Source organism: Mustela nigripes, chromosome 12, assembly GCF_022355385.1.
Source record: "Mustela nigripes isolate SB6536 chromosome 12, MUSNIG.SB6536, whole genome shotgun sequence".
Taxonomy (NCBI): domain Eukaryota; kingdom Metazoa; phylum Chordata; class Mammalia; order Carnivora; family Mustelidae; genus Mustela; species Mustela nigripes.
In genome coordinates, this window is record NC_081568.1 from 140,496,098 (window position 1) to 140,518,478 (window position 22,381).

General features: G+C 45.1%; 1 protein-coding gene across 4 annotated transcripts in view; it reads right to left on the reverse strand.

The window, feature by feature from the left end:
* Nucleotides 1-22,381, reverse strand: part of TNFAIP8 (TNF alpha induced protein 8) — a 113,193-nt gene that overhangs the window by 15,171 nt on the left and 75,641 nt on the right. Inside the window, exon 1 of one of the 4 annotated variants that reach the window (XM_059416077.1) lies at nucleotides 12,046-12,176. The exons of the other annotated variants lie outside the window; for them this stretch is intronic. The gene's annotated coding sequence lies outside the window, so the exon portion shown is untranslated. Of the gene's footprint in view, nucleotides 1-12,045; nucleotides 12,177-22,381 lie in introns of those variants that run through there. 4 annotated transcript variants of the gene reach the window in all.

The window sequence follows — 22,381 nt, forward strand, 5'->3', positions numbered from 1 at the left end:
TTTAGCTAACTCAATCCCTACAGCAAATGTTCTGGAATCTTCCATGCAAATATCCCAAACCCATCTGTTTGAGTATTTTAGGAGGAGTAACCTCTTGGCCTCAGCTCGGGCATCTCTCAAATATGCATTTTGGCACAACCTCCCAACATTCTTGTCCAAACTTATCCCCCATAAATGTATTAAATGAGTTAAGCTAGTGAAGCATTTTATAGCCATGTCAGTGTCTTAGACTAGATCCCACTGATGGCAAGCCAAAGGTGAGATGAGATTTGCTGGGCCCAAAGGTAAAGCATCTCAGATCCACCGAAGCGCTGAAATTGTTGGATAAAACCCTGATAAAACCCCAGAGGTTTCCAGAAGCAGTACTGCTTACTCCTAGGTACTTCCGGCTTGACACTTCGCTTTCCATGAAGTACTTTCTACCTTTCTTACTAAACTTTTCTCCTCTGCTCCTCTGTGTTTCTGATTTTCTTTGAACAATCATAAGATCTAACCAAAACAGGTTTACACTCCCACATGGCAACATTGGTCTTGAGGTAAACCGTGGCTGCTGCCTTGAGAAGGAGACCACCCTTCCCAGTATACCACAGGCCCTCCTAGGTGATCTCCACGTGTGTACATTCATCTCCCGCACTCTCCACCCATTGGCATGGACGACTCCTTCCTTACAGAAATAAATATGACTATACGTCAGAGCCAACCTATACAACTCCTACTGGTTCTTCAGGAATTAAAAATTCTAGGTTTTGTTTCATTTTTTTAGTAATCTCTGCACCCAGGTGCCTCGTTAGCGCAGTAGGTAGCGCGTCAGTCTCATAATCTCTGCACCCAACTTGGGACTTGAACTTCTGGCCCTGAGATCAAGAGTCTCACACTCTTCCAAATGAGTCAGCCAGATGATCCAAGAGGAGCGTTTGTATGTATGTATGTATGTATTAAAGATTTTATTTATTTATTTGACAGAGAGATATGCAGTGAGAGAGGGAAGACAAGCAGGGGGAGTGGGAGAGGGAGAAGCAGGCTTCCCGCTAAGCAGAAAGCCTGACATGGGGCTCGATCCCAGGACCCTGAGATCATGACTTGACCCAAAGGTAGATGCTCAACACCCCACGAACTAGAAATTCTGCCCAGCAGTGTACCTGAATGTCAGACAGTGAAGGATCTGTGTGTGTCCTACAGATTTTACAAAGAATTTAAATAGAAATTATAGATAGCCAGTGAAGGTCCAAGGGGGGTTTGCTGGAGGAAATGGTGGGAAGGTTAAGAGCAATAATGACTTGTTTTCATAACACCTGTTATGTAGTCCTTCACTTCAGGAAGCTATAATTGCACACCCAAATCTCCCCCTTTTATCTACAGAATGTGCTAACTGGGTCACAGACAGGTGGGGAATTTGCCACATTTATCAGTGTCCTAAGAGAAAGCTGAACAGGGATTTTCCATACCAGTTTGGGGCTCTCCACAGATAGCAGACTTTTAGCAGAAAAGCTTTCTCCACTTATTGAATCATTCATTCATTGAACACATTTCGCGGAGGACCTACAGGGTGCTCTTTGGGGCAAGTGCATGCTCTCAAGAGGCACATATTTACACACATGTATAGAAGACCTAAGATACAAAATAACAAACATGTATCAAAACGTCAGGTTGTGACAGAAGCTAGAAGAAAACAAGGGTATGTCTGTGTGGGTGCATGCATGCGCGCGTGTGTGTGTGTCTGTGTGTCTGTGTATGCACATGCATGCAGTGGAGAGGAGCACCAGGGGAGGGTGGGGGGGAAGCTATGCTATCTCATCCAGGGTAGTCAGGGAAGTCCTTTCTGAGAAGGGTGACATTTAAGCAGAAATGTGAAGGAAGAAAGGGGGAGCCCTCTTGGGGGATATCTTATCCAATCCCCTATGGTCCATCCCAAATAATCACCCCTTCTCTTAAGGCTTTATTGACTAACACAGTCAGAAATGTTCTCTCCAGTCTCTAACTCTCCCTGTAAACTGCATTATATCATATTTATTTGCTTCCATGTTCCCTGAAAGTTAAACCCTTGGGATTGGCTATAATTTATTACTTATTCCTTGACGTAATAAATGCTCAATTAATCTTTACGAAGTATCTGCTGGCTTTAAAAATTCCCAAGTCCTTTTGGAAGGGGGAGGCAAGAAAGACAGGGGAGGCATGGGGGACAATATTGCCTTTTTTATAAGACATAAGCAAAATACGAGATATAAATCAATTATACTACTATTCATTAAGTATCATATCTCAAATACCCATACTAAGAAACAAACACTGCAATGTCAACCTTTGGAAAAAGTTTATTCTAAAAGAGTCAGTTCAGCTATCTTTAGTCAAATAAAGATAGGCATCTAAAACAGTCATCTTTTGATAATATTTGGAACTGGTAAGGTTTATTAAACAACCCACATTCTGCAGCGATAGTAACATAAATCTGTTTCTAGGACGGATGTTGCTTCTTAAGACAAGAGAGGCCTATTTTTTAGAATAAATGTAAAAGAAATTGGAAATTTTGAAAAGCATGAGCTCTCTTGCCTTTGCTAGTTTATTACGGAAGAAAGAAAGAGTTGAAAATTAAGTCAGGATATATTGTAAAACCTTTAAGTTCTCTATTTTACTCTTATTGTAATTGGCTAATTTAAAATTATATTTAGAATTAAAAATAATAAAGCTCTTTGAAAACCAAAGAGACAAATAGTTATATTAAATTAATTATAATCCTTTGATGTTGATGACATGTACTTGGTATATTAAACTCACTTTTCAGTTAAAGAAAATAACTAAAAAGGCCATTATAGTCATTCTCTTCTAAGAACTGAAAAACGGTTCTCTAAATATATGAGCTTGCTGTCCTTGAGATGAATTACTTCCCTAATGGTAGATATTTGGGTAAAATAAACTTTGGCAAACAACATAACTTATCAATTTTACGACCGGCTGCCAACTAACAACAAAATAAATCACTTCTTTAAAATACTTTGGCCTGGGGCGCCTGGGTGGCTCAGTGGGTTAAAGCCTCTGCCTTCGGGTTCGGTCATGATCTCAGGATCCTGGGATTGAGCCCCGCATAAGGCTCTCTGGTCTGCAGGGAGCCTGCTTCCCTTCCTCTCTCTCTGCCTGTCTCTCTGCCTACTTGTGATCTCTGTCTGTCAAATAGATAAATAAAAATCTTAAAAAAAAAAAAAAAAAAAAACTTCAGCCAGGCATGCCTGGGTGGCACACTCAGTTAACCGACCAAATCTTGGTTTCAGCTCAAGTCTGATCTCTGGGTTGTGGGATCGAGCCCCCAGATGGGCTCCATGCTCAGCAGGAAGCCTGCTTGAGGATTCTCTCTCCCTCTCCTGCTGCCCTTCACCCCCATGTGCTTTCACTCAAGTGAATAAATAAAATTTAAAATTTAAAAAGATAGAATAATTTGGGTGTCCACACCTTCTCATAGCTTTGCCTTTTTATCCAGACAGTTTGGTGCTCCAGAATTAAGGCTACTATTTCTCTTCTCACCACCCCTCTCACCGGCCCTCTTTTTAGAGATACAAGAAGGCATGGAGACCAGAGGTGGAAACACAGAGGTCTAATAGCGTCAACACAGGGTTATAAGGTTAACTTCCTTAAACTCACTGCCTCTGTCTCCCCTGTGGAAAAGTGCTTTTTTTTTTTTTTTCTTAAAGATTTTATTTATTTGACAGAGAGAAATCACAAGTAGATGGAGAGGCAGGCAGAGAGAGAGAGAGAGGGAAGCAGGCTGCTTGCTGAACAGAGAGCCCGATGCGGGACTCGATCCCAGGACCCTGAGATCATGACCTGAGCCGAAGGCAGCGGCTTAACCCACTGAGCCACCCAGGCGCCCCGAAAAGTGCTTTTTGTTGGGATTATCAAAAGTAGAGAAGAGTAACTTCTCTATTTAAAAAGGAGATTACATACTTTGGGCTGGTAACATGATTTGGTTGGGTATCCATAATGTGTTTTTCTTTTTCTTTTTTTAAATTATTTTTCAAGATTGGTTGATATATTTATCAGAGAGAGAGTACGCACAAGCAGGGGGAGAAGCAAAGGGACAGAGAGAAGCAGGCTCCCCGCTGAGCAAGGAGCCCCATGTGGGACTTAATCCCAGGACCCCAGGATTGTGATTTGAGCTGAAGTCAGACACTTAACCGACTGAGCTACCCAGGTATCCCATGTTTTTCTTCTTAAAACTGAGATAAAACTCAAAGAACATTATGCACCACCATCACCATTTTAATAGTGTACGATTAAGTGATTCTCCTTATGAACCATCACCACCATCTCCTTCCAGAATATTCTCATCACCCCCAAAATGGGCCCTCATCATGTTTTAATTTTTTTTTTTCAATTCATTAAAAACATGCAAAAGTTGGGAGCATTGGCCTAAAAATTCACATTCCAGCTTCTCAAGAAAAACCGGACCTTCTGACAACATTGGGGCTGGTGGCAGCGATGCAGGCAGGAACCAGCCCTCCAGTTCAACACCTGGCCAGGAAATTACCCAAGGCCTGTGAGTTAGCCACCCCTGCTTTAAATGATCAGGGACTTAAGCCATTCTGAATCACTCTTTGGAGAGCCTTGGGTGTGACTCCAACCGATTCTGCTCCTAACAGCCCTCTGCTCCCTAAGCGGACAATCAAGCTGAGCGAGAAGGCAGATTCCTAGCTCTGACTCTCCAATGGCTTTGTGGGTTCTAGCAACTTTTTTCTACATTTCTTTCTGAAAAAGCCAGAGTGTGTTAGCAGGGGGAGGGGCAGAGAGGGAGAGAGAGACTCGCCAGCAGACTCCCTGCTGATCACAGAGCCTGACACAGGGCTTGATCTCAGGACCCCAAGATCATGACCTAAGCTGAAATCAAGAGTCTGCTGCTTCACTGACTGCGCCACAAAGGTACCCCCAGCAACTTCTTCATTCACCTTTTCCTCAAAATGCCTTGCATTTCCCACCCCACGACATTTGTTGAAATCTCTCTTTTCTACCTGAAAAGTCATCCCCTATTTACCTGGGTGACATCCTCAACCCCTGTCCCTTGAGGACCACCTTCTCAACGTGCTTTCGTTTTCTACTTACTATTGTATTTTATTTCCCTGTGATTGCTTAATATAGTATTAAACAAGGAATATTTTTCAAAAAGGGAATTATATGTTATGTGAATGGTAAGGTACTATTCCTTTACCTATATCATAAGGATAAAAATAATTTAAAAATTTTAATGATAAAAATTAATTAGATGAGGAAAAAAGCCAATACCATTCATTTTTAACCAACCAGAAATCGTTGCCTGCAAAAGGCCACGAGCCCCGTGTCTACCTGCATGGTACAAAAGGGGGTGAGTCAGGATGAGTAAGGTAACAAAGGTCACAGAGCCTCAAACACAGACATTCCCTTTGGATGACGCAAGCGTTCCAAGGGAACTGAAATGGACAGATCTTCTGTAATATGACAAAGATCATTTAACTCTATGCCTCGAGCCTCCTAAAATAAATCACTGATCACCAATGGAATACCCACCATACTTGGGGAAACAAACACAAACAAAGCCCCTCCCTCCCAAAGCCTCCTGCCTGTGGGAACCATCTTAAGAGCTGTGCCCGGATATCTCAGCCAGAGAGAGCCCTTCCTTACCCTCTCTAACGCGGAAGTGGTATTCCCCTTGCATGTATTTCCATATGGGCAGGGCTAAGAGCTCCGACACTGAAAACTGCTCAAGGCTACAGAACAGACCTTCCACACTGCAAATTCTTGTCTGGTGAAGGCTACCAGCATGAACTTAACATCTGGTCAGATTCCTGACGTAACGCCTGTTTTGACCATGTCCTAGTAGATAAAGGGACCAGCCAAGTATGGTGATAGGCATGGGGATAAACGCTTGCATTTCTTTGTCCTTTCTTAAATTTAGTGGTATGATAAACACTGAACATGACTATCGGGGAGTCATTCTTGGTGTGCTAAGTAAGAGGTATTTGTTTTAGGTCGTTGTTTTAAAGGTTAGTAAGTAAGTATGCCTAGCTGGCTGATGAGGGTGGGGAAGTGGGTAGTGAGGCTTTGTATCTGGAGGGGGCAAAGGGGCTGAGCACTTTCTGTGATGACTCCAGGTATGTGTGACTGGGAATAATCAGTTCACTCTACCAGGGTCAACTTGATAAAGAGACAAAGAACAAAGATCCCCATTAGCAAATAAAAGCAGAGTTAACACACCTCACATTTTTAAAAAAATACGAAAGATAACTTAAGATGATCAATTTGCAGTTTTTGGTATCTAGAGCGATTTTCTAAGTACTTTTGCCTTGTATGATCTGTGGAACTTCAGGTGATAAGGCTACAAATGTAATTATACTAACTTAAATGATTAGCCAGATTTACAGTCATATCTTTGGGAAATATTACTGATCATATCAAGCAGTTATTATTATAGTAAGTTCTTCATAAGTCACAGAACCTTCAACAAGAACACTGTTTCCAAGGAGAAAGACAACCTCCTTGACTTGAAATTTTCTTATTGACATGATTTTTAATATTTTCCCTGCTACAAAAGGCAGAAGATATCTTAGAAAAACAATAATGAATTTACTTCCAAGATGTGAGACAATGTGTACTATAAAGAGTACACGCTTAGGAAAAAGATGAATCAAGTCTACAGAGGTATGATTGGAGTCAGTTTCCAAATCTGAAAATTTACCCTAACACCAAACAGTTTTCCTCTTATCTCCTGTTGATTTTCCATTTATTCCATTTAGTCTATGCCCCTGCTTTGAAAAGGAGGGTGAGTAGAGTTAATGGATTTGGGAAAAAGAAAGGGGGGGTGCCTTTTCTCTTATGTTTTCGGCATCTATCTTTAATGCTGTTTGTTGAACTTGGAATGAGGGAAACAGATGTCACTGTTGGACATAAATGTCATCTCATACGGTATTTTTAAGCTGTCAGCTGTACACTTGGGCTTTATGTAGACGATGAACAAGTGCTTCTCTGTACCTTTATTTCCCCGAAACGTACAAATATACAAATGCCAGAACTCCACCCACATTCCAATGAGGGGCACATTCTATAGCAAATACCCAAAATGAATTTCTGTTATATTCTCCCTGCTGGTGAATCAGAATAAAAAAAAAAAATTTTTTTTTCATCATGTCCTACAGAATAAAATAAAACCATGTGACAAGTTGCCACCACCAAAATATAGGAACTATGTTTAAGTGAGTGTATAGAGATTCTAGCTAACAACAAAAGCAATTTAATTCTTGAATAGCAAGTGTCTAGGATCTGAGTATGTTTCTTCCATTACATTGATATCGACACAAAACAAACCCATCTTAGATACAAGCAAAAAGAAAGAAAGAAAGAAAGAGAGAAAGAAAAGAAAAGAAAAGAAAAAAAGCTATAGAATTCTTGGATTAAGATTCCAGGTTCCAAAAGTGGGCCTTAATACTATCCCAGCTCTCTAAGGTCTTAACGGCATCTAACAAAGTACGGAGGAGTCAGGGGTTGGGTCATCTTTTCTTGAACTGACTTCTGGCTCATTGCATTTTGATGGAGCGTAAAAAATCTGAAATATTTTAGTACATGTTTTTTTTTTTTTTAAATCATTAGGGGTAGTGAGGAGAGGCCTGGAACTCTGGCTGAAGACTGGTGTTGTGAGAAGAGATCTTGATAATGGCCTTGTCTTTTTCCCTGGCCTCAGTGCAAAATGGCAGTCCAATCCTAGAAAGACCACTGCTTTGGTCTCGGAGGAAAGATTTTTTTCATGCATGATTCAGATCATGTTGACCGGTAGCTTGCCTTTATCACTCATTATTTGATAGAACCTCAGGGCATAGATGTTGATGGTTTAAAGCACGCAGGGGCCTTTAACCTGCTGTCAAAGTCTGATAAGGCCCACTTCTCATCTTCTGGGTATAAACTAACAAAGGAAAGCTGGAACTTTAGTTGCTCAAAGCATTAAATCAGGTTTAAAGGCCTATTTTACTCAGCCTAAAGAATTTTACACATGAATTTACCCATGCTTTCCCTGTTTTCCAATCAAGTAATAGCTTTCTCTTCTCCTAAGAGTTGCTTTTTATTTTAAAGTAGACTTAAGAGTAATAAGCTTCTCTAGGCTGATCCATGTCCCAGTGGCTAGAATTCAGGAAAAACCCCATAGGAACATAATTCTAATGAGCCGAAACAGAAAGATGCTTCTGTGGCAGAACAAACAAAACCCCCAAAACAGTGGGGAGGAAAAAAACCCAGACATTTCAAACACAAGGGTTGCCTAAAACCACTCCTTCTTCCATTGACCCAGAAGTGGTTTGTTTTTTTTTTTTTTAAGATTTTATTTGTTTATTTGACAGAGAGACAAGGAGAGAGGGAACACAAGCAGGGCGAGTGGGAGAGAGAGAAGCAGGCTTCCTGCTGAGTAGGGAGCCTGATGCAGAGCTCGATCCCAGAACTTTGGGTTCATGATCGGAGCTGAAGGCAGATGCTTAATGACTGAGCCACCCATGTGCCCCCTGAACCCAGAAATGTTTTGATAATAAAGACCATCTGACCCATATTTGAAAGACAATTCTCCAGTTACCATTACTTTTCCAACAGAGTAAGAAATTATCCTATTAGGGCCTCTAATATCCTGAACTGACCTGGTCTGGTGAATGCCCCCTCATGCGTCTACACTGAGCTTCAGTCTGACCTCTGTATTTAAAACACCAGCCACTGGGTGCCTGAATGGCTCAGCAGGTTAAGCCTCTGCCTTCAGCTCAGGTCATGATCTCAAGGTCCTGGGATCAAGCCCCCTGTCAGGCTCTCTGCTCAGCAGGGAGCCTGCTTCTCCCTCTCTCTGCCTACTTGTGATCTCTCTCTCTCTCTGTCAAATAAAAAAAAAAAAAAAAAAAAAAATCTTAAAAATAAATAAATAAATAATTGGGGAAAAAACCAAACCAAAACAAAAAAAACCACCAGCCAGGAAACCAAACATCTCCCACATGGCCTCAAAGGGAACCAGCAAGAAGAAGGGCCTACCAGGCCTTCTTAAATACCCTCCACATGCACCATACACTCTGTCCATCAGCTGCTGTAACCATGTATGGCTCAACCTGTCACTGAGTACAATGCCGTTCTGTACCTAAAATCCAGACAGCAAGGACAAATGATGAATCATCATCTATGGTTTGGATGATCCGTGAATCTCACAAGAAGAACAGAGAACTTAATGCTGCAAAATTTTACCCCTGGACCATATGTCTATTCTCACACTCCATCAGTCATCAAACACTTTCTGTTTGCCTACAATGTGCCCACCCATCATAAAGACTAGAAGAGTCTTTCCACTACATGAGTCTCAATCATTACAAAAGTAAAGGAAACAAACATTTTCGATGAAGGAATCATTTTAGTTGATGAAAAATTGTATTGTATAAACACTTCCCTTGCCCTTTTGAAAGCATCCTCCTACAACAGGTAGAGGGTATTGGAAGTACAAATACAAGAATCCTGTATTTTCAAAAGACTAGGTTTTTATCAAACTCTAACCCAAATCAGAGCAGAGGCCGCAGACTCTGTCCTACCACAGTCTTGCTAACAGAGGAGGAGATAATGAAGGGGAAGAATAAGAACAAGCATTTCAGAATCACAGCCACTTTCGACCCAAGTATGGTCATCATGACCTTGTTCTTTATGGGTCTGTGACTTGTTTTTAAATTTGGCAAATGAAGCTTCATTGTCCCAAATAATCATTACAGCCTTTACCCTAACCCAAACGAAAAACAGGTGCATGTATTTTGTATTTTAAATCACCACTCCCTGGCCAGCTTTCTTATTTGAAAATCAAATAGGTGCTTGGAGACTAATACTTTCTCAGAGTTAAGGATTCAGAGAGAGAAACACTTTCCATTGTTGCCACAGGTGCTCTCATCTAACAAATGCTGTGTCTAATTTAGCGTTTCCAGCAATGACGTTAAAGAATGAAAAGATGCTAAAAAAGATGCTCAGGATAAAAAAGAGAGGAGAGAAAAAAGTGTATTTCCATTAAGAGAGGGAAAATGATGTTACTGAGGGAGAAAGCAAGAAAAATAAAAACACAAAGTTGTCTGTAAAGTCCTAAAACAATAGCTATAGGCAACAAGAGGCGGAAACCCTTTCAGTATCTGTTGAAATGGTACAGTTCTTCCCGGGAAGCTCAGGAATTTCATATTCTCGCTCCTACGAGCTGAAGCTGGGCAGGTGACACTTATTTCCCTGTTACAGACCTCAAGAGTGTGATGATTTAAAAGGAGCTCAAGATAAAAAAGACAACAAGGAGAGAATCACGACTCTAGTCGATTCTCATGACGACTCACATCATCTCTTATTTCATTAAAAACCAATGAGCCCCATAAAATAAGTTTCAATCTGTCTAACAGAAAATGTCAGGTGAAGCGACAGCACGGAAAAAATGAGAAAGCCAAGTGGCGGGCTTTGAGCTTCATGCTTCGCGGGGCTATTGAAATGAGTGACAAAGACCTTTTCTGTCCAGAAATCCCCCACTTTATTTTTAAGCCTGGAAACTGGTTAGTCATATCTCTACAGAACACTTCCTGTCCAGGGGCACGATGATGGCAACGAGCCGCCGAGTTTAGTAGCTGCCTACATGTCGTCGATTGAGTCATTTATGGAATAAAAAACAGCATTGAACATTAAAAAAAAATCTGGCCAACTGAAGCTTTTAGAAGACAGACAGTGAAAACAGGTTTGACTGTGTCACAGGATTGCCATGGGAAAAAAAAAAAAAAAAGAAAGACAACACTGAATAATATTACTCTACAAGACTATCTGCTGGTGGTTTGGGGGCTGTTCTAGCAACACCACCAAATAAAACACTTCTCCCACTCCCACCCATTAGATGAACAGTACAATCGATATCCCACATCTCCATTTACAAAAACATCGAAAGACTGTAGACTCTCTCAAGGAACCAAGACACAGCAACCACATTCCTTTTTTTCTCTTAGTATGATCTAGTAATGGTGGAAGGGCTGCCTGAGAATTTTATAAAAATTTCCTGCAGAGGGCCAAAATGCAGATGGGGACCAGAAACGTCACCGACGGGTCAACACGTGACATTTGGAGACGAGAGGAAAATAAGGAAGGTCAAGGAGGACCTTATCCGCGGCCACCCCGAGGGCTGTGTCAGGCTTCAGTGAGGCTGCCTCTCCCAAAGGCGATTGTAATTTTACCTGGTTAACCCTCCTGCGTGTTGCCACAAGCCAGCTGAAGTTTCAGGGAAGAGAAACACGAGGAGCAGCTCCCCTCCCCCACCTGAACCCCAGGCCCAGGGGGCAGCCCCAAAGCATGCTGGGACCGAGGGCAAGGGCAGGAATGTCAAGTCATCACTCCTGTGGTTCTGGGGTTATCAGTCTGATCAGCAAGTCAGCTAGAGTCGAATAAGCCGAATAATCTAAACCAGTTCTACCCGTAAAAACCCTCGTCCTGGAATTCTTCAGCAAGCCTGCTGCCCATCAGACCTTAGGAGTTGGCCGGCCCCCCCACCCCAGGAGTGAGGGGGTGACGACGGCTCTCCGCTCCTCCAACAGAAGTGACCCAAAGGCCTGCCGGCCTTCCAGAAAATGGATGGCACAGTACAGTAGGCAGCTTTGAAATGGCTCCCGCAGGCTGCCTTGACTGCCTTGCTCTAATTCATCATCTGCCCTTTGCAAGCTTTTCTGGGGAAATCATTTTTATAACCCAGTGAGAGTGTCACCAGAAACGCAAGCCAACACAACCCAGCCCTGGCTTCAGACGGGCCCCCGATTTAGCAGTTGGAAAGGCGGCTGCATTCCTCAGTGTCACGGCCTTGTTTATGGGCCGGGCCCGAATCCCACCCACCCGGGGAAGAGCTGCGCAGCTTCTGTGCCCTCCACAGGCCACTGCTTCCCCGGCCTGCAGGCCCCCACGTTGGCCTCGTCCCGGGGGTGGGAGGGAGGACTGGCTTGCCATCACACCGCCTGGGAACGCACAGTCAAGCAGGCCAGACAGACTGCCGGCAGGTCGCACCCCATTATCTCTGTTAAATCTGCTCACCTCTCTCCTTTTGCCCAAGTTTTTGTTTTGTTTTTCTTTCTCTCTCTCTCTCTCTCTCTCTCTCTCTTTTTTTTTTTCTTGTTCCAGAGTTATTTCCTTGCTCCTCCCTTCCTGCCTCTCCACACGCCTACCCCTTCCCTGGGAGGCTCTGCCCCGGGCCCAGATCCCGCCCTGGGTCTCCCCCCCCCCCCCCTCCCTACACTGCTCCCATTCACCATTTCTTCCTCAGGGTTCCCTTGAAATTTTGAAACCTGCCCCATGGCCACTCCCTCCCTCCAGGATCCTCGCTCTTCTGGTTTTCCAGCAGGCTTCTCCTTCCCGCTCAGTAGGTTCTCTCACTCCTTGAAAACTCTCCTGAGAAACTCCCTCTTTATCTATCATCTCCTTTCTCTGGAGAACTGGAGTCCAGTGTTTAGGTTAGACTTGGCCATCCTGGGGAAGGATCCATTTTCATCTAGTTATTTCATCACTGGCTTTATTTATTTATTTTTTTTTAAGATTTTATTTATTCATTTGACAGAGAGATAATGGCAAGAGAGGGAACACAGCTGGGGGAGCAGGTAAAGGAGAAGCAGACTCTCACTGAGCAGGGAACCCGATGCGGGACCGATCCCAGGACCCTGGATCACGACCTGAGCCAAAGGCAGACACTTAACCGACTGAGCCACCCAGGCGTCCCTTCATTTTCGTTTAATTTTCAAAAGGTGAAAATGCTGTGATAAGTGTTTCATGATAAGGAGAACAGTCAGGGCACTAGTATCACACTTTTATCAAATAACTTTACAGAAAGAAAAAAGTTCCTTGGGACCAGCCGACCCTTCCCTGCTTTCTACAGAATGGGAAATGGGGATTTCATCAGGTGAATATGGTAGGTGGGCCTCAGACGGGCTCTGTCTTTGGGTGTCATTATAAGCCTCCTTATTCACACAGCACCTGCCCAGGGAAGCCGTCTCATCGGACACAGGGGCTCTCAGGGGGACAAGCACATTTCCACCGCTGAGACAACTACTTGCCACCTCAGGAGAAATACCACATTTTCTCAGCATGGCTCAATTAATGAGTGTGGCCCAAATCCCATTTATTACGTCTAAGACTAAAGCCCAAAGAATTCTCGTTCATCTGTCAAATCTATGGTGTCCCTGGCAAACACATCAGCGGTCTCCTGACATGCCCTCAGGGAGAAAAGACACAGGGATGAGCGGGTGGGGAGTGGACATGAAGGCAAAGAAGAAGCGAGCAACAGTGTCTAACTCTCAGACTGGCCAAAGCTTCTGCCTGGTGAGAAGGGCTGGACTGAGCTTCCTGCCCACGTTTACCTGTCAGCCTGGCGCACCAGTGCTCACTGCATATGATGCCACAGGGAAAGGGTGGAGGTGATGGGGAGCAAGAAAAGGATCTGGAGGCAACTAAAACTTGAAGGTGGGGACCAATGGAGATGCTGAGCACCCCCTCTTCCTCAGGAGGCTGGGCACCTGCTCCCAGCTGGGGCAGTCCTCTTGCACCCCACACACCTCCCCTCATTCCCACTCAGTATTGGCTGGATGTCCGTGATGTGTTCTCAACCCTTAGTGGTTGAGATCTAAGGCTCCCAGCCTTTGCTGAGGCCCCAGAGAGAAGGCGGTAAGGCAGCCATCTTCAGCACGTCTCCTTAGACGTGGCTGTCACTGTCTCTGCCAGCTCTCATCCTCCTGGCTTCAAAAGCCTGGTTGTCTTCTTGTCTTCCTCCCAACCCTTGAGCTACTTCTTTTATGGGTTGCGCTTACCTCTTTCCTTTCTAAAAGGCAGGTATTCTCAGAGGCAGAACCCGTGGCCCAGACCTCATCTCCCTTCAGTGTTTTCCTGAGAGATCTCATAAGGGAAATTGAGTCTCCTCTTCTGGTTGGATATTGACACACTGCTGTCCAGGCTCCTTCACACAGGCTCAGTACTCCCCTCCAGACCGACTGTGGCTCTCTTCTGGCTCAAACCCTCCCCACCCCGAACCCTGTGCCCCAATTCCTGGAGGGTTATCACGTTTCCCTCCTAGGAGGGATCTTAGGCATGCTTCAATCTACTATCATGGCTGCATTTTCCAAACAAGGAAACTGAGTTTCAGAGACACTCCTCAGTGACCAAAGGTTGCACAGGCAACCAAGGGCAAGGTCAGGAGCAGAAGTGGTGTCCTGATTCCCAGAGCCTTGTCTGTTACTCAGTGTCCCCCCTGGGCAGCCTGGCCTCTACTCTGACCCTGTGTATTGCTGAGACATGGCCCACCAATGCCTTCTGGTTCATGAGCTATAAACCTCCTTCTTTCAGTAGCCTCTCCTCTCCTCTAGCTAACTGTGAAGTCATTGCTGTCATGATGATGTCTGGTGAATACTTCCTCCTCCAGATTCCCATAAGGTCCACAGACTCAACCTTGTGCTGTACCAAGCTGCCCATCACCTATGTCATCCTATGTGCTGTGTAGAATGCCCTGAACCTGAAGTCTTTTGAGGGCGCACGCGTGTGCGGGCACACACACACACACACACACACACACACACACCCTCTGCTTCCCCAGACCCTACAGAAGAAGTTCTGACTCAGTTAACTTTTGCTGCTATGAGTTTCTGAGGCCCAGTGATGAGGCAGAGAGAGGCTGACTCTGGAAGCAGGACTCTACTGGACTGTCCATGGCACACAGAACAGCCCATGCTTTTGGGAACACTTCTGATCTCCAGCTCCTCAGCCTAGCTGAGGGAGCCATGGAAAAACACACACCTGGGCCAGAGGAGCTGGCATCAGGCAGAGAGGACATGTCACACTGGAAGGAGAGCTCATGAGTTGCTTATTCTCTTCTTGACAGCCAACCCCAACTTGGCCAGCAAGGCTCCAGGAGCCTAAAACTGTCATTTCACTCAGGGGGCTTTCTGCTTAGTGGCCTCTTTGCTCCACCGTTTTCTTGGCAGAAAGTCTGCTTCCACCCCTTCACAAAATTAAATCTGGTCACTGCAAACCTGGAGAGCGTATTTCCAGATCAGGGGGCAGAGGACCCTACACATGCAAATACCACCCCCCCCCCGCCATCTTTAAAACCATAAATACTGCAAGGTACCACCTAATAATACCACAGGTTTTGCAGAGTCTTACAGATCACCCCAAAGCCACACCCTATACATTTACTGCCCATTCACCAGTCACTTGGGATGCACTACAAACTCTTCTTCAAGGATCTTAAGCCCTAAGAACAAGATTTAAATAACTGCTCTTTCAGGTCTCTTGGTCAGTGGTGGAGGGGAAGGGTGGGGAATAGCACTGGGCAGACTCCCAGAATGCACCAGGCCCATGGGGCTCTGGGGTGCTCGTATGGTACAGTGACAACACGTCTGGTGTCTGAACGCTTCCCACTCACACACAGGGACACGTTCTCCCCAAGGAAGAGCGCCCCTGCCCAACCAGCACCCTCCACAGTTCACTTTCCTCAATGATGTTCTTCTCAAAGAAATGAAAACAAATGAGCTCACAGCTTCATTGCCTCTCCCTTAGTCTCCCACTTTTCTAAGCCAGGGACTGATGAGGACCTGTTTGCAGGGCTAAATTTTATCCCACCATGCCTCCTCCTCTTCCTCACCTGTTCCTCTCCCGAGTTCCACTTAGAAGAAGGGGAAATAGGAAATCTTCGTGTGTTCGACCACTCCCTTTAGGTTTTGTAAATTCCCCCTCAAAGCTGGTGAAAGGCATCTCTACAAACAGATGAGGTCTGTCCTCCCGCAGCGAGACCTCATGCACAAATCCAGGATGCGAAAACCTAGGTCTGCCAAACTTCTTTTTTGCCCAACAGGCCTAAATGTGGGGGCGTTGAGAGGGCCTAGATTTCACCTCTCTGGGTCCCATTTCTGCATCTCTCTGTTTTTCTTTTTAAAGATTTTATTTATTTGATGGAGAGCACAAGCAGCGGGAACAGCATGTAGAGGGAAAGGGAGAAGCAGGCTCCCCACTAAGCAGAGAGCTGGCCATGGGGGCTCAATCCCAGGACCTCTAGATCATAACCTGAGCCAAAGGCAGACCCGTAACTGACTGAGCCATCCAATCACCCTGCATTTCTTAAAATTAGAGGTAAGATAAAAGAGCGTGCAAAGTTGCTTTTAACTCTCTAAACTGTGGTGATTCTAATTTGTGTTTGTAGGGGGATCATTCTAATTACAAAGCCTTCTTACTGCAGATCTTCCTGAAATATTACAGATAGACATGATGAGTTGACTTCTTAAACATTCAGCTCACACTACCATTTTAGGCACAACCCACTAAATGAACACAGGTACACAAACATGCTCACCTCCTCCTTTTCCAAGTTGTCAGCATCATCCCCATGTGGATGGAAATGTTGACAAATAAATAGCCTGCAGCAGATCTAGGGACTGTGCATTATTCTGAAATGAAATCCCTGAGTCCTGAAATTTTGGGAGCCCCACTTTTTGGCTACTTCTTGGATTACCAAAAGCCAGGAACATGGAACTTAATCACCTGTGGTAATTGTTCCCTGGCATCATAATCTAGGGACAAGAAAGGCGTGATGCATACTCAGTCCAATGGAAATTTCAGAAGTGAGGAACAAAAAGGCCCAGATGTATGGAAGCTGACAGAGCTGGGGGTGTGGGGCAGTGTCAGGTCATCAGTGATGTCCACTGCACAAGAGACAGTGTGGCATGGATCTCTAAATGGATTTTCCACTTTTAGTCCTTGAGAGCACACCGTACTTCAAGGCTAATGACTACATAAAAGGAAACATAATCACATCAAAGTCTGGTGTTTGGGGGCATATGCTGTACCTTTTACATTATACATGACATCAATGTCAGCTGCACCCAAGGCAATGCATTTCTTCCAAATCTTTCCTCTTCATTCCCTCTGTAAAGCCAGGGCTGGTGCAGGGAGGGATGAGGGGAGAGGACTAGTACAGTGATGCCCGGTGCTCAAAAATGTGAGGCCCTCTTCTAGTAGAGGTCCTTGGATCCCTCCCACTGCAGTGGGCACCAAGCACCTCCCACCAGCCCTGCGGGGCTGCTAGATCCCTCATCACAGGGAGAAGGATGCACTTAAGACTCACTATATCTGCCCCCGAGAGGCACAGAAAGAGCCAGGGCCTGGGCTCTCCACTTTCTCCTCCAAACACCTGGTCTCTCCACTCTCGGTATCTCAGACTGGGGTACAAACAGGTGCAAGATCACAGGCAGCATCCTCCTGAGGGCCAGGCTTGACAATAGGGGAGGGCCAGAACCATAGAACCTCAGTTCAAATCCTGGTTCCACTTTTCCTCACTGTGTGATTTGGGGCACAGTTTTTAACCTCTCAGATTTCTTTATTGTTTTGTGCAATCAACACAATGGGTTATTATACAAGGATTAATTGGATAAGATAAAGAATCAGATGCTTAGCACCACGCCTGGCACAGGGAAGAGCTCAGCACATTTTAGTTTCAAAACTGTGTCTTCAGTCTTCAAGGCAAGTCACTATGGGCCCTGACCCCAGAGATCAAAGACACACGCTTGTTTTGACTCTACCATTAAGAGTGGAGAAGTTAAGAAACCCTAAGTAGGTTTGGAAGGCGCTCCAGAAACTGGAAGAAGTGTTCAAAGGTTTTCATCCTATGACATGATCTCATTTTAAATCGATTAATTTGGTAATGCTTTATTAGGCTCTCCACTGTGAAAGGCCCTAGGTCAGCCTCTGGGGATTCAGGAAGTAAAACAGGCACAAACCCCACTCTGAGAAGGCTCAGAGTGAAGTGGAGGGAAGGGAAAAGACAATTAGTAATAGTAATTAACGTGAAAATACGGTACAATGGAGGGGAGTTTAGGGTGTTAGGGGAATGCCATAAAAAAGCATCTACTCCAAACTGGGTCCAGGTGAAAATACTGACCATGCAAGAGTGATCCCAATGAAGGAAATGGCATTCGTTGAGGGAACAAGGGAGCGCAGGAGCAGGACAAGCCCAGTGGGATAACAGATACTGGTTGTTCTTTTGGTGATTTCACCTAGGAACTCCCTTCCTGTTTCTGGAGGAGCCCTCATTTTGCAAGAGGTGGTAGGAGTTAGACCCCTATCTCCCACTTCCAAAGCCAGAAGCTGACATTCCCTTCCCGGCTCCAACCCCGGGGTAGCAAGGGGCAGATGCACAATCTTACACTGACCCAACCAATCGCTTATATCAGGGGTTTCCGAATGCTGAGGATGACCAAAACCCAACCAGCCACATCTCAAGTCCCAGGAGTGACAAAGCTGAAAAATATAGCAAAGGTGAAGGCTGCGGTGAGGTCCTAACCAGGCAATTCCAGGGTATGGCTTCGGGTCCATCTCCTGATGCATTTCAGGGGCCCATTCTCAGACTTTTTGCGGACATGTGAACTACGCTGTGTGCTTCCAATGAATTCCTCTGCTTATGACACCACGAATCAGTTTCCACTTCTTAGAGCCAAGAGCCCTGATGACATAGGGCGTTACTGCCACCGTCAGGGTACAGACACCGAGGGCCTGCACCCAGGGACAGGGGAGAAGAGAAGAGAAGGAGATGCAGCTAACAGATAATAAGGATGATGAAGAGCCAGACGGAAGACGAAGATAAACAAGAGGGCAGGGTCCAGGACGCCCGCAGATGTGTAGTCTGGAAGCCAAGAAGAGAGCAATGATATTCACGGGAAAGACAAAACACAGGTCAGATTTGTGAAGAGGAAGAAGTGATGGGCTCTGTCCAGACCTGCTGAGTTTGACAGTCAAAGCTTGGTGCGTACCAGGAAGCTGGTTCTCAGAAGAGCTGAGAAAGCTGGAAAGCCAGGAGATCAGACAGAAAACAGCTAGAAAAAGGGAAGGAGGGCAGGACAGTGTGGCATCACCGGAGCCTGGGAAAGAACTGCAGGGAACAGCAACACTGGTCTCCCAGCATAAATGTTGCAAAAAAACCCAAAACCAAAACCAAAACCCAAAACCAAAAAACCTAAAACCAAACCAAGTCAAGCAAGATCAGGACAGGACAAATATGAAGGCTGGTTCACTTGTGATTCTGGCAGTTTCTGACATGGTGGAGAAAAAGACAGAATTTGGTGGGATGAGGGATGACAAAGATTAAGACAGTAGGAGCCGTGGGGAAAAAAAATTTTTTTTTGAAGATTTAATTTATTCATTTGCCAGAGAGAGAGAGAGCACGCGCACAAGCAGGGCGAGCAGCAGGCAGAGAGAGAAGCAAGCTCCCCGCAAAGCAGGGAGCCCGATGTGGGGCTCGATCCCAGAACCCTAAGATCATGACCTGAGCTGATGGTAGACATTTAACTGACTGAGCCACCCAGGCGCCCCTCATTTTATCAATGGGCAATGATCACCTCTTCCCACTCCCAGTGGGGAAGAAAGTAGACATGGTGTTGACCTCAAGAGCTTGTGGTCTGGAGAACAGATGCTGAACAAACAGGGTCAGGCAGTGGAATAATGGGTGGTCTGAGAGAGGTCAATCGGGGCTCCTAATTTAGGCTGGAGGTTCAGAAAAAGCCCCTCCGAGGAACCGAAAAGAGGGTCAGGTGGGGAAAAGGCTATTTCGGGCAAGAGGACCAGCAAGGGCAAATACTCTCAAGTAGGGAGCTGAGCACATCGCCGTGCAGAAAGAAAAGGACTGAGAAAGCTGTGGGGTCCACGGTGGGGGTGGGGGGCGGGTGAGGAGCCCCAGGTGGAAGGAATGGCATCCCCTGAGGGAAGGACCCCTGCTCCACAGACACCAGGAGGCAGGGTGTGGGTGAAGATGAGTCTGTCACCTTGGCAGCAGGAAGTCGAGGGTGCTGTCTAAGGGCTACTGTTTTCTTTGTGAAATGGCAGGCCTGGTGAGCAGACAGGAGAGAATCTGGCTGAGAGGTAGGATGGGTGTCAGGGACCAGGCGGGGGTGGGGGGGAGGGGGGGGGAATATTATTATGGGCCACGGAGGAGGAGCTGAGCTCACTCACAGCTCAACCCTTACGTCTTCCCAAGTCCCCACACAGCAACCCCTCCCACCCAAGGGCTTTCTCACTTCCTGATATCAACACTATAAGAAGTGGGACATGGGAGCCCTGGATCCCTTCATGCTTAGCACTAGAAAGGTCTTCAGAGACCTTAGCTGACATTCAGTTTTTTCTTATTTCATAATTAAGTACTTTCCATAACAGGATGCCACTCAATCTGAAGAATGCGGCCATCAAATTATCTCCTGGGGAACCCCTGTCCACTGGAAACCGTTGATAGCCTCCTTCCCATGACCTTCCCCTTTTTAACACACCGTGTTTCTCCCTACATGTCTCTTGCTCTCTTATTCACATCATGCCCAGCTATCTTAAATTCATTCCACGTTTAATAAAGTGAGGCCTGGATGATCTCTCTCTGTTTCATACTCAAGCACAATCACCGATTCATTTGTCAGCAGGCAAAATGAAATCAATTCTCTAGGAGGTAGATCTAGACCAGGATGGAGGTTCAGCCCTCCTGGCACAGGGTCAAGTACGTTCTAAACTCTGATGGCTTATGACAATATCCCTAGTCATTTGCTTCCACATTCACAAATACGTCAGCCTCCAAAGACTTCTGAATCGACTTCAGATTTAACCCCAAAGAAAGTGTACTAGTCCCTCACTTTGGCTCAGAATAGTGACTTAAAAGTATTCCCCAGTATGGCAAATCAGCTACAAAGCATCAGAAGGCAATTTTTTTGCAATGTAGACATTGTGAAGAGTTTGTGTTGATCTCATATTAAATAAGATAGTGAAGAGGCGCCTGGGTGGCTCAGCAGGTTAAAGTCTCTGCCTTCGGCTCAGGTCATGATCCCAGGGTCCTGGGATCAAGCCCCATGTCGGGCTCTCTGCTCAGCGGGGAGTCTGCTTCCCTCTCTCTCTCTCTGTCTGCCTCTCCGCCTACTTGTGATCTCTGTCTGTCAAATAAATAAATAAAAAAGTAAATAAGATAGTGAAGTCCATCAGGAGGGAAGGAAAAAAAAGCTAAGGATTAGGAAAAGAATTAGTAGGGATAGAGAAGATAATAAAAAATAACTTACCCAGTGTGGTTCTTTTCATAGACATCTGAGAGGTAGTAGCCAAACAGAAGGTTCTAGATCACAGCTAATACCAAATCTTACAAGAACTGCCCAGGACATGGACACACACACATACACAAATACCCTTTACTTCCTAGCAGAAGTTACAATGATTCTATTAATACAGTATTCATTCCAACTCCCTGAAGTTATTCTATTCTATTCTACCCTAACTGCCATCAATTTAAAACTGTAGCACCTTCTTATTATTTTTTTAAAATTCTGGGCTTTCTGTAAAAAGCAGAAGCCAGATACATTCCTGCAGGTCTGTAGAATGCAAATGACGGTGAGTGGAGGCCAGCTGAGGACAAGTAAGAAGGGACCACCCAGGGGCCTCATCACACTCCAGTTTTTAGGTGAACATCCAGAGAACTGGGCAGGAGGGAAGAGTGCGGAAACTACTAGAGGAATATGTTATCAACTTTGGGATACTGTGTTTCCACCTCCTTTTTTCCCAGAAGAAAGGAAAAACACACTCAGGAAAAAAAAAAAAAAAAGACAAATTTAAATGCTGCTTGTACTCTACACAGAAGTTCACCAGGCTGGATTCTCTTGGCCCGTTTCCTATTTGCCTTTGACTCCTTTTGACTTTACTATAAATTGCTGTTATAAAGACAGAAAAAGCATCTACTGGCACAGAGTATATCAGGACAGAGGCCGCAGCAAGGAAACATTAATCCCTCCCCTCTCCATCAAGCTCAAAAACAATGCTCCTGGCTGTCATTTTTCATGCACAACAGTCTTGTATTTCTATTAAATAAGCCTCTTTTATGGACTGCTCCCCCCACACTGCATAATAAGGTAAACACTAGCCCACAGAGACTACGTTATGAAACACAGAACTCTCCATTGGGAGGAGAATCAGTAAGAGACAGAAGAAGACAAGTTTCAAGGGATCTCGCTAACTCCTGCCTACAAAGTGGAGAATGATGGGGCTCCCTTCTATTCCCCCAGCTCCCAGTGGCTGCTGTGACTAACTTAAAAGTTACCAGTTTCCCAAGAGACTACTTGAAAAGAAAAGGAATTTTTATAATTATGAACAGTCTCCTCTCCTACTCTCTACTTTTCCCCAACTATCCTTACTCCCACCCCCACTTACAAGAGGACTTCTGTATACATAAAGTTTCAGGAAACAAAGCATACAAACACTCACACACAAATAAACTCCCCGATCTAACACCAGCGTATAATTGTGTTTGGGTTGGAGTTTTTCCAGCCGTGTCACCCGTTCTCTGTTAGGAGTAAATGAAACCCTTTGCCTTGGCAAAGTTAGA